The 14863-nt window shown below is 37.0% G+C and overlaps 1 long non-coding RNA gene across 1 annotated transcript in view; it reads right to left on the bottom strand.

Moving 5' to 3' along the window:
* Window positions 1-1838: 1838 nt before the first annotated feature.
* Window positions 1839-14863, bottom strand: part of LOC111265347 (uncharacterized) — a 36251-nt gene continuing 23226 nt past the window's right edge. The window contains exon 3 of the long non-coding RNA XR_015313026.1: window positions 1839-2333. This is a non-coding gene — a long non-coding RNA (uncharacterized LOC111265347). The remainder of the gene's footprint in view (window positions 2334-14863) is intronic.

Below are 14863 nucleotides of genomic sequence, written 5' to 3'. Positions count from 1 at the left end.
TGATTGGGGGGTGGCGAAGCTAAGCGATATAAGACGACGGCAACCCTGCCCATTTGCTCGTCCGCCCTCCAGTTCGCAGCATACGAGGACGAGGCGTGTTTCCGTTCAGGATAAATCTAGGAAACGTTTAAGCTGGTCTCAACAGATAGCTGCGTCGTTCAATTAGTTGTTATTTAAACGATGATGCTACTTCTTCACCCAGGGTGAAGGACGTCATTAACGTCTATATTCTCGCTCTGCAAGGATCAAGCGATATTGCATAATATAATGAAAACGGTTTAATAGGCATGTGGCATTGCTGTGTACAACAGGAAAGCTGAACCTGGTGGCATGCAAGTATTGGCAATCAGTTAACCCGTTTACAGGTCCCGAGCAAGCAATATCTAAAACTGGGCATAAACTTTGGTTTCTGTGTAACGCGTATAAAAGCTCTTTCCGAGTTATACTTCAACTAAAGTTATACTTCAGGTAATCTAAGTGTATTTCTGCGCTACTCCTATTTCATGTTACAATTAGCACAGTATTAGCTGAATAAGTGCAATATTGTGACAAACCAATCAAAAATGGTAACCGGCAATCTGAGAATCACGTACTTGTGCATGATATTCTATGTAACTGTTGCCCCGCTAGTGATAAAACCAATGACCTGCTTTTCTCAAGAACAAAACAGGACAAGGAATAATATGATGTGGGTTAAACCTACTCTATAATAGACCTCATTAAAAGTAAACTCAGGTCTATTAACGACTAGATTTTCAAGAGACCTCCTATTTCTTGGCAAAGTTTGTTCGGATACACAGAAAAAGTAATATCCCGTTAAAACAAAAACTGGAAAACCAGTCCCGTCGGCTTAACTGAAAGATATAAATTATAAGTGTTTGCCTAGCGCACCTTTCTCAAAACTACTAAACTATGGAAACAGTACTGGAGCGGTAGTGCTGGACAAAAGAAACGGTAAATTTTGCTCGCTCTGCCACAGATACATAAGCACCTATATTTAGTTGCGTTGTATGACAGGCTAGAATTACTGTACTCTATTTTATGCGATTTATGTAAAATATAATAAACAGTAAGTTATCCAAGGGACAATTCAAGAAGTGAAGTGCACGTTCTAGATATAACAACGTGATAAGGTAACTTACTGCTTTTCTTTCAAGGGATTTGGTCTTTATAACTGCACTAATAGAATGTAGTTTTCTACTTCATTCGTTATAATTGTATTTTTCTATAGTCATTGAAGGTTACTATTAGTTTATGTTGCTAATTTAATATTTGATTTAATTAAAAGCTAAAGAATAACAAACCTATGTTATTGAGAACTGGGTCGTTTATTTCATTTATCTACCTAGGAATTTAGCCTTCAACGCAAAGCATAAATATGGCGGTATTAAGATCATAACGTAAATACAAACGTGACTTAATGTAGTCAACAAAGCTCTAAACAGAATCTAAGTTGTAATAATAGTTATGATGAATTGTCTTAAATATTTGTACTCTGCTTTTGTTACAAAATCCGAAATGTATTGATCCGATTTGTCTTGTTATAATGGTCTCGAAATTTTACTCTAACATCATTAGAAAGGGCAATATGGTTTAGCAAATAGTGCTCCCATGAATATGCTTTTCTAACCGCCTCATTGGGTTCTAAACTTCGTCGTGATGAATTCGCGGTCCCTTCAATTAAGAAAGGGGTCCAGAACAGCTTTTTGCCTTATATAAAAAAGCAGGCTAAGGCCAGTACGTGTGAAAATTTCCTAGTATTTTGTATTTTTGTATTGTAAAGATAATTTTTATCATTTCGAATACATTTTGCTCCTGTGCGTGCTTTGTCTAGGCAGCAGTTACAAGACCATCGATGGACGCCCTGATCCAACGGGATCGCTGTTTCGCGCGTTCGCCTGGATTCGTTTTCGGCTACATCTCGCTTCTCGATCTTTTCGTAATGAGGCCCCGTTTCGGCCACAGCATCAAGTCTGCACAGGGCGTCCTGCTTCCGGAGATTTAGATGATTCGGTAGTAATCTCTCAGTAGTGTTTATCGGTGCGGAAGCTGTGGCAACTACAGAAACTGTACCTGCTTTTCAGGCATCTTGCCTTAAACAGCCAAAGCTGACCACGACCTCTACGCTCTCGCGTGACAAGCAGTAGGAAAGTGTGCTTTTGGTACCCGACTAGTCAATTATCCCCTCAGTCAAGGAGCTGCAACACAGGCTAGCAGTGATCTTAATTGAGCTTAACTGTAAATCAGTAACGCAGGGTATGTCACGCGATTCGTCGCCATTTTCGTTCAGCCCACAATAGAGGCCAGGATGCTGAGACAGAAGCAGATGTTCTCTGAAACAAAGCGAATCCTGAAGTGTGAGCAGCAAGACAACACCAGCCAATGAAGAGGACGACGACACACAAACGTTAGCAGGTGACGAGCCTTACAAGTACCTCTCTGCCTAGACCTTACATCCGTTTGCCTGCTTCAGCTGCCTCAACTGATACTACCCTAAAGAAAAAGGACATGAACAAATTAGAAGGAGGCAGTGCCGCTGGTAGCTAGCAGCCGCTTAAATCATTCTATCCGATTCTTGAGTACTGAGAAAGCAGGAACCACAGTGTATGAGTGCCCCTGGAAGTTGCCTTTGGCCCCGCGGCAAGAAACGACGAAGATGCGCTCAGATGTAGGCGACTCAACGGCAGTGCAATTGGCAGAGACATAAAAACATGATGTGAAAAAAGTGCCAAAGTGCACGCATTGCAGAAGAAGTGGTATAGACGCGGCACTCAGTACAAGAACGCTGTATAGCGTCATTGTCGATGTCGCTGGAAGCCTCTGCAAGAGAACGGACAGTCTAATCAAGTCGTTGAGTCAAAAGCAGATGTGTACTGTTATCTGGAGTCTCTAACCATGTAGACTGTTTGACTCCCTAAAAAGCAGTCATACTCAGAATACAGTTAACAAATATTTGATAAAAATAATGTTAAGTCACAATATATACTGAGTTGCATTGTTGGGTAATTTGTAGCGACAGAGCAAGCTATTTCATTTTTTACGTGGCTCAAAAAATTAAAAAATACTTATCTTCTAATGTAACTTGGATTTGTATTTAGAAGAACAGAAATTTAAAACTATATTACTTTTAAGTAACAGACTAGTAAAGGCGAATATTATCAGAAGTGTAAACCACATCTTATTGTATACCTATTAACTCCGCATTACACTAGATTTATTTCTATACATTACTTTCTGTTCAGGTACAGCAGCCTTGGCAATTTTTTTAATCTTAACTGTATATAGTTCTTCGAAACCCTTTATAGATTTTGTGACCGATGAGCGCTTTTTAACATTCTCTTGAATACCCAATTATAAAAAGGGCACAAAGGTTACTTCCACCGACGACAGACTACAAATCATCTTTACAGCTCAAATAGCTTCCGCATAAGAAGACTGCCAATGAGTCCCGGACTATAATTTCCGTCCGTAACGGACTTATTCAAAAACATTAACGTGACTTGACTATCAAACATTTTCTTTACCCTTTCCAACTTCCTGACCGTGTATTCAACAGATATATATATATATCCGTAGACGAGTCTAGCCGTACCGGGGCATTTAATATTATTATTCATAAATCTAAAGAAGAAACTTCTGAGAAATTATGTGTGAAAGGGTTACCCCGCATTGAAAAAAGTTTCGTAGCGAATGATCATATTCAATAAACGCATGCATGAGCGATTAACTTAGATATAGCTTACATTAGCTTATCCTATCTTAAGTGGTGCATCCTGTCGGCACTTGATGCACAAGTTTTACATTTCGCTTATGCTAAATAGTATAAGCCTGTGTGAACATATGCTTAAATGTCAAACAAATGTTTTGTACTAAGTTTCGAAGTATACGTTTTGCGCTATTGATACGTAACAAATGAGCGTTCGACTTGCATAGAATTCGTTGGTTTCATAAGAGGTCCGTTCTTAAAAATTTGTAGTTCACAGAAGGCCTACCTTGTATGGGTTGACTCTAACACAGTTTTAAAGCTAACCCTTGTGCATTGTCTGCGTATTTTTACGTCCGTGAGATTTTACGTTCTAGCACTGCTCGTACGTTTGTCATTTCCTTTTGTTATAAAGGAGCAAATAACAACAGAAAACTCATTTGCAGTTATTCAAAATGGACTTGAACAACCAAGTTCCATATACAACATTATTCCCCAACAGCTCGTTTTCTTTTAACCATAGTGCAGATTTTATCTCATTAATAATATGTGGCAGCTCAACCATCACTTTATCGCTGTCCATGAGCATAGCAAACGACAAGGGATATATAAAGTCATAGCCCTGCGGGCAGCATCGCATTTCATCAACATGTTACGTGATACTACCGAGGACAATAAAAATGCATGTTTACCTACTGTGGTGACAAACTTAACAAGGCCAAATACCATTTTGATATCATGTAATACCAAAACAAACAAAAATATGAAAATGGTGGTTAGACGCTTATTTTAGCACGGTCCGAAAAAGAGTCGTCAATTTGAACTTTTTTGCCAATCCTTAGACTACAAACATCATTTCGCCGATTGTCTTTCAAATATCCAGTTTTCGGTAAAAAAGATTTGGGTACAACACGATCCTGCAAAGAGGGCGTGAGGGACACTAATTTATCGATACGAAAAAACAACGAATTTCATAAAGTGAGGGCTCTAGGTGACACTTTAATTGACTCAACTCGCATATGTACACAATAGATAATTATAAAGTGTCAATGTTTTAAGACAGCTCCCACAATCTTCAAGACCTCGCAACTAATAATATGCGTTATTTTTTCCTTGGCTGTTTTTGAATTGGCTGTTTTTACTATTCGCTATTCTATTCGTCACGCTTTTTATTATAGAGTCGTGTTCAATAGTAGCCTGAGTTACTATGAAACGTGCCATCAGAATAGCAGTTGTCGCGAAAGAGATTTCAGATATAATTTATATTCGATGAAAGTGTATTCTACCCTACTAGTTATCTTTCGTCATCTAATAAGACCTTCCTCATGCACAATATATTCATGTACCAGCACCTATTTTCTCTCCGCTACTATTTACGTCCATTATACAACGTTGCTCTAGTACCACAAATGCGCGTCACTTTTAAGAACTCTTGTCACTAATCATTCCTTTAATCCAATTTTTCTGGCCAGTTGCTCATCACAATCGGCGAGTGTACGTGGTTCGCTGACTACTATAAATATCGACTGTACATATGCATTATGCGTGTTTTTAAGCAGTTAGCCAGCAATTTAAGGACCACCGTTTGAACAACGGTGTGACTGACAGAGCTGTATTTGAATAAGGTGCGCGAATGGGCGCTGTCTGCAATTTATGGCCAGAGCTATATTTATCCTGATACCAATAACTTGTGCATTTGCTTGGTAAGTATAGCTGGATAATAAGTAGATAAAAATTAAACATGCTCGAAAGGGCCCCTTGGGTAAATGGAATTAGATAGGAGGAATCGATGTAATGAACGTGTATATGTTTTCCATCGACTATAATAAGAGTGCCAGCTAGGGCCCACGACTAATTTAATAGCGAAAACAGAATGGGAAACAGAAAACGAACGGGAGCAAACAAAGAACGGGTTATAAAGCTTTATAAATAATATAGTTGATTGTTAATAGATGAGATATTAACAATAGTAATAGGGCCAATAGTAGATAGAGTTACCTAGTCTTTCAATAGAAACTCCGGGATTGCCATGTTCACTTTGGAACCACTGCAAGGATAGTATAGATACTGGTCGCACATTGAGTATACATTGTTTATCACCTTTGTGCGAACGGGATAGCTGGAAAAGAAGATTGCTGACTCAGTATCACCAGACTCAAACAAAAGGTCAAACTAAGAATGCGTGCCTGTACCAGTTGCACATTTAGACAAAGAAAAAAATTATTTCCTAAGGTCCGATATATCCTGAAGGCTTAAGGGAACAAAAGTGTTCATCTAAAATGCTCCGCAATAACTTGTATAACTAGCGTAAGCGCGAATGTAAGCAAGTTGTGCACATCATTTGGTAATTGCGTTCTGCAACATATACGAAATAACGTAGGAAGTAAAATTAGACTGGAAGACACAGAACTAAGGAGAGGTTGTAAAACTGCATTAAACTATAAGGATACATATAACAGATATGTATTAGAGATGAGTAAATAATAATAATAATAAATAAGTAAAGAAGGTAATAAATACACAGATAAAAAGAAGATAATAATAATAATAATAATAGATAAACAAAGAAGATAAAGATAAATAAAAATAAGTAGCACAATAGCAGTGAAACAGGAATGAAAATATGCTCAAATATTTGACGAAGTGTGTAAGAAGAGAAAGGATGAATATTTTTTATGTCTAATGAATCGAACGTTAGTCTGAAACTTTATTTATTATATTTATATTAAAATTTTTTGACAGCTTTTTCACAAAAACGTTTTTCACAGCTGTTTAGGTCAGGAGATTAGTGTATGATCTATTATCGGAGTAATCGGTGAGTACGATAGTTCAGCAACGAGTATGATAGCACCTTTTCGTACTGCAGAACGTGATGAAGCGTATGTTCTATTTAAAAATGTTTCACCTAGTGATGCTTCAGCTAAGAGAATACTCCAAAAGCCTTCTGTGAAAGCTGAAAAGAGCGTTATGCAATGGCAAAGTTGTAGAGTCGATCGCTCGAAACAGAAAAAAAAGATGCAAAAAGAATATAACAAGAATCAAATTGTAACGGCTTCAAACTTATCAGTGAAATCGAGTCAGTATGTAACATGACCTTGTTCCTTTAAAAAAAATACAGCATTGTATGTTGTACATCTCTGAGTAATCAACACTACCATATTTGGTACTACCCAAACTCCCATATTTTTGTATCTCAGATTTAGACAAAAGTTTATCCATATCTGTTCCACGACTTAGGTCACGTTCTCGCTTTTTTGCTGTACCAATGTAAAAAAATTGAGGATAGACTGTTCTCACCCTAACTATTAAACTATTAATGAATTATACAATAAAGTCAAGAATAGTTTTACTACTACGGTGAGAATAGTTCATCCTCGATTTTAACATTAGAAAAGTAAGAAAACCGTGAAAAAAGAGTAATATTGCTTATTGTAAGTAGTATCAGTCGTTCCATGGCGTCTTCACCTTATGAGCCAAAGTTGAATCTTTTTGCAAAGTAAGAGATACTATAGACAAAGACATTTTTATAAGCAATCAGCGAGTCAAGCTTTTGCATTATAATGCGCTTAAAAATCTTGCTCGCAATATAATCACCTTACCAATAGACCAGCATGCACTTCGCATTGAATACTCATATGAGTTCCGATGAGTCCACTTTATGCCACTGACTGCAGTGTCATGATGTCCTGTAATGGATCTTTTTATATATAGAAGTCAAGCCGAATGAGACTCCGGAACATTGTTTTGCTCATACGAAGTGCAATATTCCGGACAGCATCTTTCGCGAAGCGAAATTCTCTGCGACGAGAAACATGCAGTTTAAACAATAATAACACTAAATTTGCTGGATGCCAAGCTACATATCTTTGTTCGTAACCTTAAAAGAACAATGACCAGTAAACGTCCTAATGAAATTGGTATTTTGTTTAGTTGTAACCTTTTGGTTGATTAAATTGACTGAAAAACGCCATCCAACACGTTACCCAAGATATCACTGTGTGTAGAGCTACTTTAACAGTGGTTTTAATGGATATTTTTAAATATCTAATAAAAAAGTCACACATTTTCTATCTGTTTATAAGCAATATGTGTATCTTATTGGTCCAACCAATAAAAGAATCCTAGTGCCCGTATGATATATTGTATGTGATTAACAGCTAAGAAAAAAATGCAAAATCCACTTCCGATTTTTTCGTTCTCTCTTTACTATAATGGTTATCGATATTTTCAGATCCATAAAAATTCTTTTTGCACTCACAAGTACTTTGCGTTATATAATATATTATCATATAATATTCTTAACACAAATGCCGATTATAAGTGTGCCCGACATTTATATTTTGACCGTCAAAGTTACTTAATCTATCTATTATCAATGAAATCAGTAAGATTACAAAGGGTATAATAACAAGAGTTGCGTTCAAAAAAAACGCTCAAATTTACTTTAAGGGAATTTCGAAGGTTGCCGAAATAGAAGTTATGTTTAATTAAGATGAAATTAGTTGGCGAAAAACATTGAGCACAGTATGCCTATAAAATAAACACAGTTTTTTTTTTATACCAATTACAATAAAAAACAGTGAAATAACTATTGCGTTCACTTTGCCGTCGTCCAAGCACTAAAATTCGACTTTTCTTCACATATAACTTTTTTGCATTTTCTATTCAAAATGATACCTGCACATTTATGTTTTTTAGCACGGCATACGCACAATTCGTTATTTTTATATATTTTATATACATTTAAGTTCGTGTTGAATGTCTTTATTCGCGCTGCACTCACGTCTGCAGAGTCCTGGCTTACATCTTTTCCACAATGTATCAAGGATATCTGTTCTGTTGTTCACGAAGATCTCACCAACGCATAGCGCCATATTTTAATACAACAAAGGGTTAATACGCTGTTTTTCTGCGTATGTGTAATATTTTAACATAAGTTCATTTGAGTTAAACCTAAATAATATGCTTAAAGAAAAAGACATAAAAGTGTCCGTCTTTTACGACGCAATTTTGTTTACCTAGTGGGACCCTAAAGTTCGGGGCTTCTTCTGATACCCTTCTGATGACATGCTTAGTACAATAGATGATGCAAAACTCGAAAACTTCTAGTGCAGTTTTCGACCAAGCACAACCCTGTATGTCAGCTGGAAGCCAGCCAATGTCTGGCCAGTCTTGGATTTAAATACGCACTAATTGCACTCCACAGTTTGATTACCTTGCTTTTTTCACTGATGTGCTGCTACGAATGTAAGATGTAACAACATGTTATATAATGCCTAATAACTAGCAAAATCCAAAATGTCACATGCCAAGATCCATACTGGTTTGATTACGATGATCTCCTTCTTATATATGTAAACCTATTTTTTACCTCTCCAAATTTTCTGCTATGGTTGGATTTTAATTTCTAAGTGTTGGCTAACTACCTTTATGAGTAGCATCAACCACCATTTAAGTTATTCTCGTATTTCGGCAGAATAGTAGCAGATGCAATATGACACTTATCGAGCAGGAAAAGCAGATCCTTTTTTAGGATAAGCCTTTATCTAGGAGTCCCATAAATTTACGGGTGAATGTACTACTGTAAAAAAATACATTATTGTACTGCAGGATTTACAATATTTGAGACTTACTATGCTAATGTTGCTTTTAATCTTGCTTCTATACTCGTAGAAACTACTTACGGTCTCTCAATCTATATATGTATATAAATACACACATAAGCTTAATTATCATTTTGTGTAACGTGAGCTTCCTTCATCCAAGATGCTCACCCACGTACATTTGGATAAGATAACGCTTCATACATTCTCTTGTCATAAATAAAGTTTTTTTTACTTCAAAATCCAATCATCATTAGTTGTACCAGAACCCGTTGAAGTAAAAAAAAAACGTTTCGTATGTACGATATTGCGTTAAGATCTTCTCTTTTTTTCAAAATATTGGCACGCTCTAAAAGGAACGCGCCGTATAGAATGCGTCAAGCAAGCTCTACATAGTACAACCTCTCTTAGTCTATAGATCCCACTTGCTGGCTAGGTCCTAGTGCATTTTAATAACACTAAATAATGCTCTAATTTATAATAATATAGTATTACCTACTTATTTTGTATTTCACGTTTTATGATGCTTTACCTAATTAATATACATATAATCAAACATATGGGTCATTATTTAACAAAGTACTCCTAAAACGGTGGTCCTGCCAAGGGTTGGGACAGCTGACGAAGCAGTATGTGACCGGCATGACTAAAGTACGGTGTTCGATCTCTTTTTTGAGTCCTTGGTGTTCGATTGAAGCCATGCAGGCGGCTAGTCAGCCAACCATGGTGACCGGACTCTTGGATAGGTACAAGCTGTCGACCCCATTACAAACATCGAGCGGTAAGGTCCACCCACCTAACAAAAGAACCTCCGGAATGCTGAGCTAGCTACAGCCTATATCGCCTCCAACCCCCTCTTGTCTCTAGACCCTTCCTTCAGCGATCATTAACCTTGTCCGTGTTTCGTGCTACGCAAAGACTCGAGATCCACCACACAAATGTAGTGCCATGTCAATCTCACACATATTTCGATACTCACATCGTAGGTGTACTAAACTTTATTTTTCGAGTATTGCTCAACTACAGTGAATAACAAGTGACAAACTCTTAATAAAAATATTTTATTAAGGAATGTCCTTCAACAGGTGTCGGATGATTTATTAGGTTGCCCGAAGCTATTTAGCGGATTAAAAAATTTGAATTAATTTTAAACTACGCGCCTTTATCAGACAAAGGTTAATAAATATTTGCATTAAACCTGGTTACCTCCGACTATGAACTAAGTATCATCGGTTTACAGACAACGAGTTTACATGCAAAGATCTTGTTTAGCGCGAAAAATAAAAATTTGGAGATTAAATTTTTACGTTTCGAAGGTACGAGCTTTAATGAAAAGACTCGGCAAGAAGGCCTATAGCGCAACAACAGTTTCATTTTGGTACAATGAAATTTGTAAATTGAATTAATGAAGGAAACGATTACATCTCAAAACCTCAAACGAGGGCTTTTTGTTTATGGCGGCGGTCGCAGAAAGATTTTTTACTAGTAATAATTAAGCAGAATGTTTTTAGGGTACGTTACACATGTTTTTATCTGTCCTGGAGTCATCTCGTGAGGCGCTCATTTTCTTTTCTTGATCTTTAATGCTTTTGTTACAATTTCATAATACGTACTTTGGGGAATTTCAGATTGAGCTGACAGGAAGTGCTGTTTATGCCCTCTTCTTCAAAAGCTGCCAAGATTGGACAGCTCAGTTGATGTTCCGTTGTTTTCAACCATCCGATTTCCGTTCCTAAAATGACTGCACCGGTAGCCGACTGTACCTTACTTTCAAGAAATAGACACATAATGACACTGCGGACAATTACGTTGCAATAACCAAGTAAAGTAGTCTTCACTGAGCACAATGATAACTCAGTGCAGGTGTCATAGAAGCGCAGTGTCATTAATAGGTAATCATGGTCGAACATGCGTAAAAACTTCAAAGTGGCCTACTACGATTTTTTAAGGGTAGCAGAGGTAAAAATAATATTGATGATATCATCATGATATTATCAATAAGATTTTTTACAAGTGTTTACAAAACATTTTGCCAAAACCAGTTTACAAGTTACTTACAAAACCTGATGCCTAAAAGATCGTTCACATTGCAAGTAAGTTCAAAATGACCTACAATGAAAATTAAAACGAACCATAGGAGTTATAAATTGGCCAAATAATACATAAGTAACATCCGAAAATATTGTCATTATGACCAAGGATAAGGATGACCATTGATATAGATAAATACAGTGTGTGGGAAAAAAAGATATGTGGGAATCTATATACAAAATTCAAAGCTCACCAGAACCGCATCTAAGATCATTTTGCTGAGTGCGTCAATTGATATATATTATGAACGTACTTTAAACGCATTTGTGTGCGAAAATCAGCTTCAATATAACCATCGCTGGTAAATAGTAATGTTTAGTTTGTTAGTAGTGAGTTACCTTTTTACATCACCGTTGCTGCTGAAACCGTGTGTGTTCGTCTTGTTCATATTGTAACGCACAAAAACACACACATATACAGTTTTAATTAGTAAAACTAAAGATCCAAACATCAAAAATGTTTTTTAACGTTTTTGATGTTAATATCCAGCTCATCCTAATATGAAACAAGGGCAGCACATAGATACGGTATTGGAGAATATTTGGTCAGTGGACCCGCAGGTCGACGCAGGCTGCGTATTTCTACCAGAAAAACCTCCGATTCAATAGGCTTGTCCTGTAGATGACCTGAACTGCGAATCAGGTTGACAGAGTCCATTGAAAAACAACGCTTTCTGTTTCTGCCTAGCGTCGCCGCATGTTTCACCTTGTTCACCGACCTTTCGTTACTGAATCACCTCTGAGATGGGGAAAGTAACGAATTGTTGACACTACTTTTAATAGCTGAGTCAATGCTGTCTCGTAATTTCGATTGGTTCAAAAATTTATTTGTGGCCCCATAGGACCATTTGCATAACCGAAAAAATCCGCTCCCGGTCACCCAGGGGTGACATTGACTCACTGATTCAAAATATCCGCACAGTCATACTTGTTATTTTATATTTATACACTATATCTTATTGTATATATTATACAGGTGTATGTTAACGTACAGATAGGTAGTGCTAATCGACTCGCACTCTGACCTGTGAAAAAAACTAATCACAAACTGTGCATTCCGCATCCCCAGTTTTATACTACTATCGTGGTCTACTCTGCGTATTATGTTAACAACAATAATGCTGTCTTCAACATTGTCTGTTATAAACTCCCCTCGTTAAACACGAATCCTCAAGGCAACAAATTGATCCAACTCATGGTCCCCAGAGAAAACAGCGCCCCACAAAGGACAAGAGCGTAACCCTAAAGCCGATTTTGTTTCAGGCCAACATCGGCGAAACCAGTAATATAGCGCTAATCTTATTATTTGTGTTTCAGCATGATGAGAATCTATATACTCCATTAATAATGAATAGTCCTTAGACGTAATTATAGGGAACGTAGTTACCAGGTTAATGCCAACTTAGCCATGGTTTATCTATCCTTAACGTTTGAAGGCAGTACATTAATTGGATATTGTCACCAATAGTCGGATCACAAGCATAATTCTGGCGAGTTCGAAAGATGTTGATCATAACAAAAGAAAGGCGTAACTGCTGGCCTGGCCCAATAAGTAATTAACTACCATTAATAACGTCTAGAAACACTTTTATCATTCAAACATTAATTACTTTAGTTTTAGCCCACAGGTAATTGATGTTAAATATTGGTCGAAGGTCGTACAAAACCGACGGCTTTCAACTGAATTCTGATAAATGCACGACATGCGATATACCGATTTATAGTACTAATCTGGTCACTAATGCAAAAGTGAATTTTAGACATTTGTGCGGCATTCACACCAGCCTTTAATAACAATTTCCAGCATTCATTGCTAATGAAAACGAATACTAAGATTGTCCATGCCGCCTTCTATATTCACAAGGGTCATTTCCACAAATTGTGAACGTTGTCACGAGTGTAACTTCATAGCTCTAAAAAATACATATCACTTAAAATAGTAAAAATGAAAAAAATAAATGCCCATAGCGCAAATTTTGGTGCAATTGCACAACCACCTCTCTAGAACCGTTGCTGCAACGACGCATAGAATAGAATAAAACGATACTGGTGACTACGCACCATGTGGAATAGGTTAGTATGTTGCATTTTAGCTATATTTTACGTTAGGCAACATCAGATGGGTTGCTTAGTCACAACTTCGTAAATCGACATGGAGTATATAATCCTGCTGGTACCTGACCTCCATTTCCCCCCACGAGTAAAATGAAATGCTGCTGCGATCTAGGGTTTGCTTTGAGCCTCCCAAAAATGACCTCGTTCGATAGGGACAATAATCAACAAAACTGTGGCACTCAACTCTACAATGATACATCATGACCTTTATTGTTATTAGTTTTAGGTATCATCACTGCCCTCAAAAGTTTTTCTCATTTGGCAATAGCAGCTCTTTCCGACTCTTAGACAGATCGACAAAATGATTAGAAAAAATACACGAACTCAATTACTCCCCAGAACCCGAATGCAGGTCGTTTCCGTATAATCGTTTTCATGGGGTTATCATCTACCTCATTTTCATCGACCAATCGATTCACTTTTGTCAGATACAATAATGATTAAAATTATATGCAGAACATATTACAGGTCAGAGCCCTCCATCGTCGAGACTTATATTTGTTACTAGTTTCTTCACACAAGCAGAGATCATTGGTTTCGTGGGTACTTGATATATCGAATAGCGCTTTAGGAAATCCAACGACGGCGAACCGAGTTTGAACGACTCAAATTCTTCTACATGCCGTCCTGCTTGGCCTCTGTTCTGTAGATTTTGCCGTCTTATTCCTTGAATTTGCATAACCAACGGTTATTCTAGTGAAAAGCGTAGTGTATTTAATTAGCGTAGTGTATTGTTATTATTCTTTTTTTTTTTTAACTCACCTAACCTTCGTGGCCATTTTTATATAAAAACGTAATAACATAATATCAATAAGTTTCGCCACAACTCGCACACCATTGAGTAAGTTTCAGTTACTGAATTATATAAATGCATTATTCGTAGAGCTCAGGCTTATATACGCACATATCGTTTGTATCTAGATGCATTTTTTCTGCTAAACCTTCAGTAAAAATTCACTCTGCGCTGTTTCAAGTTCAAATGGATACTAAAGTGCATAATAAGTTATCAACAAAATAAAATGCAACTTTGTTGAACCTGTTTTAATTAAATACATTTCCTATAAAAAAAAAACGCTACTCTATTGAACTTAAATCAAATGCTTTTCATATACCTTCTTAGAATAGGAGCAGTATAGAAAATGTTCTTACAGCCAAATTCGCCAGCAGCGAAATGCTTGGGTTCATGAAGCCAGTTAAAGAACTTTATAAGCTCTGATGCTACAGTGAATATAAAAGCATTTTGTTTAGGCCTGCGCGTCAGATAAACACGGGACATCTCACTCCTTGACCCGTGTCTCTGCAGGAGTTCTTTCTAGTAGCAGTTGCAGCAGAATACCTACAATCAGAGTTGA

Source organism: Varroa jacobsoni, unplaced genomic scaffold, assembly GCF_002532875.2.
Source record: "Varroa jacobsoni isolate VJ856 unplaced genomic scaffold, vjacob_1.0 scaffold_959, whole genome shotgun sequence".
Lineage (NCBI taxonomy): Eukaryota > Metazoa > Arthropoda > Arachnida > Mesostigmata > Varroidae > Varroa > Varroa jacobsoni.
The sequence above is the reverse complement of the archived record's forward strand: the minus strand, read 5'-3'. Positions and strand labels throughout refer to the sequence as shown.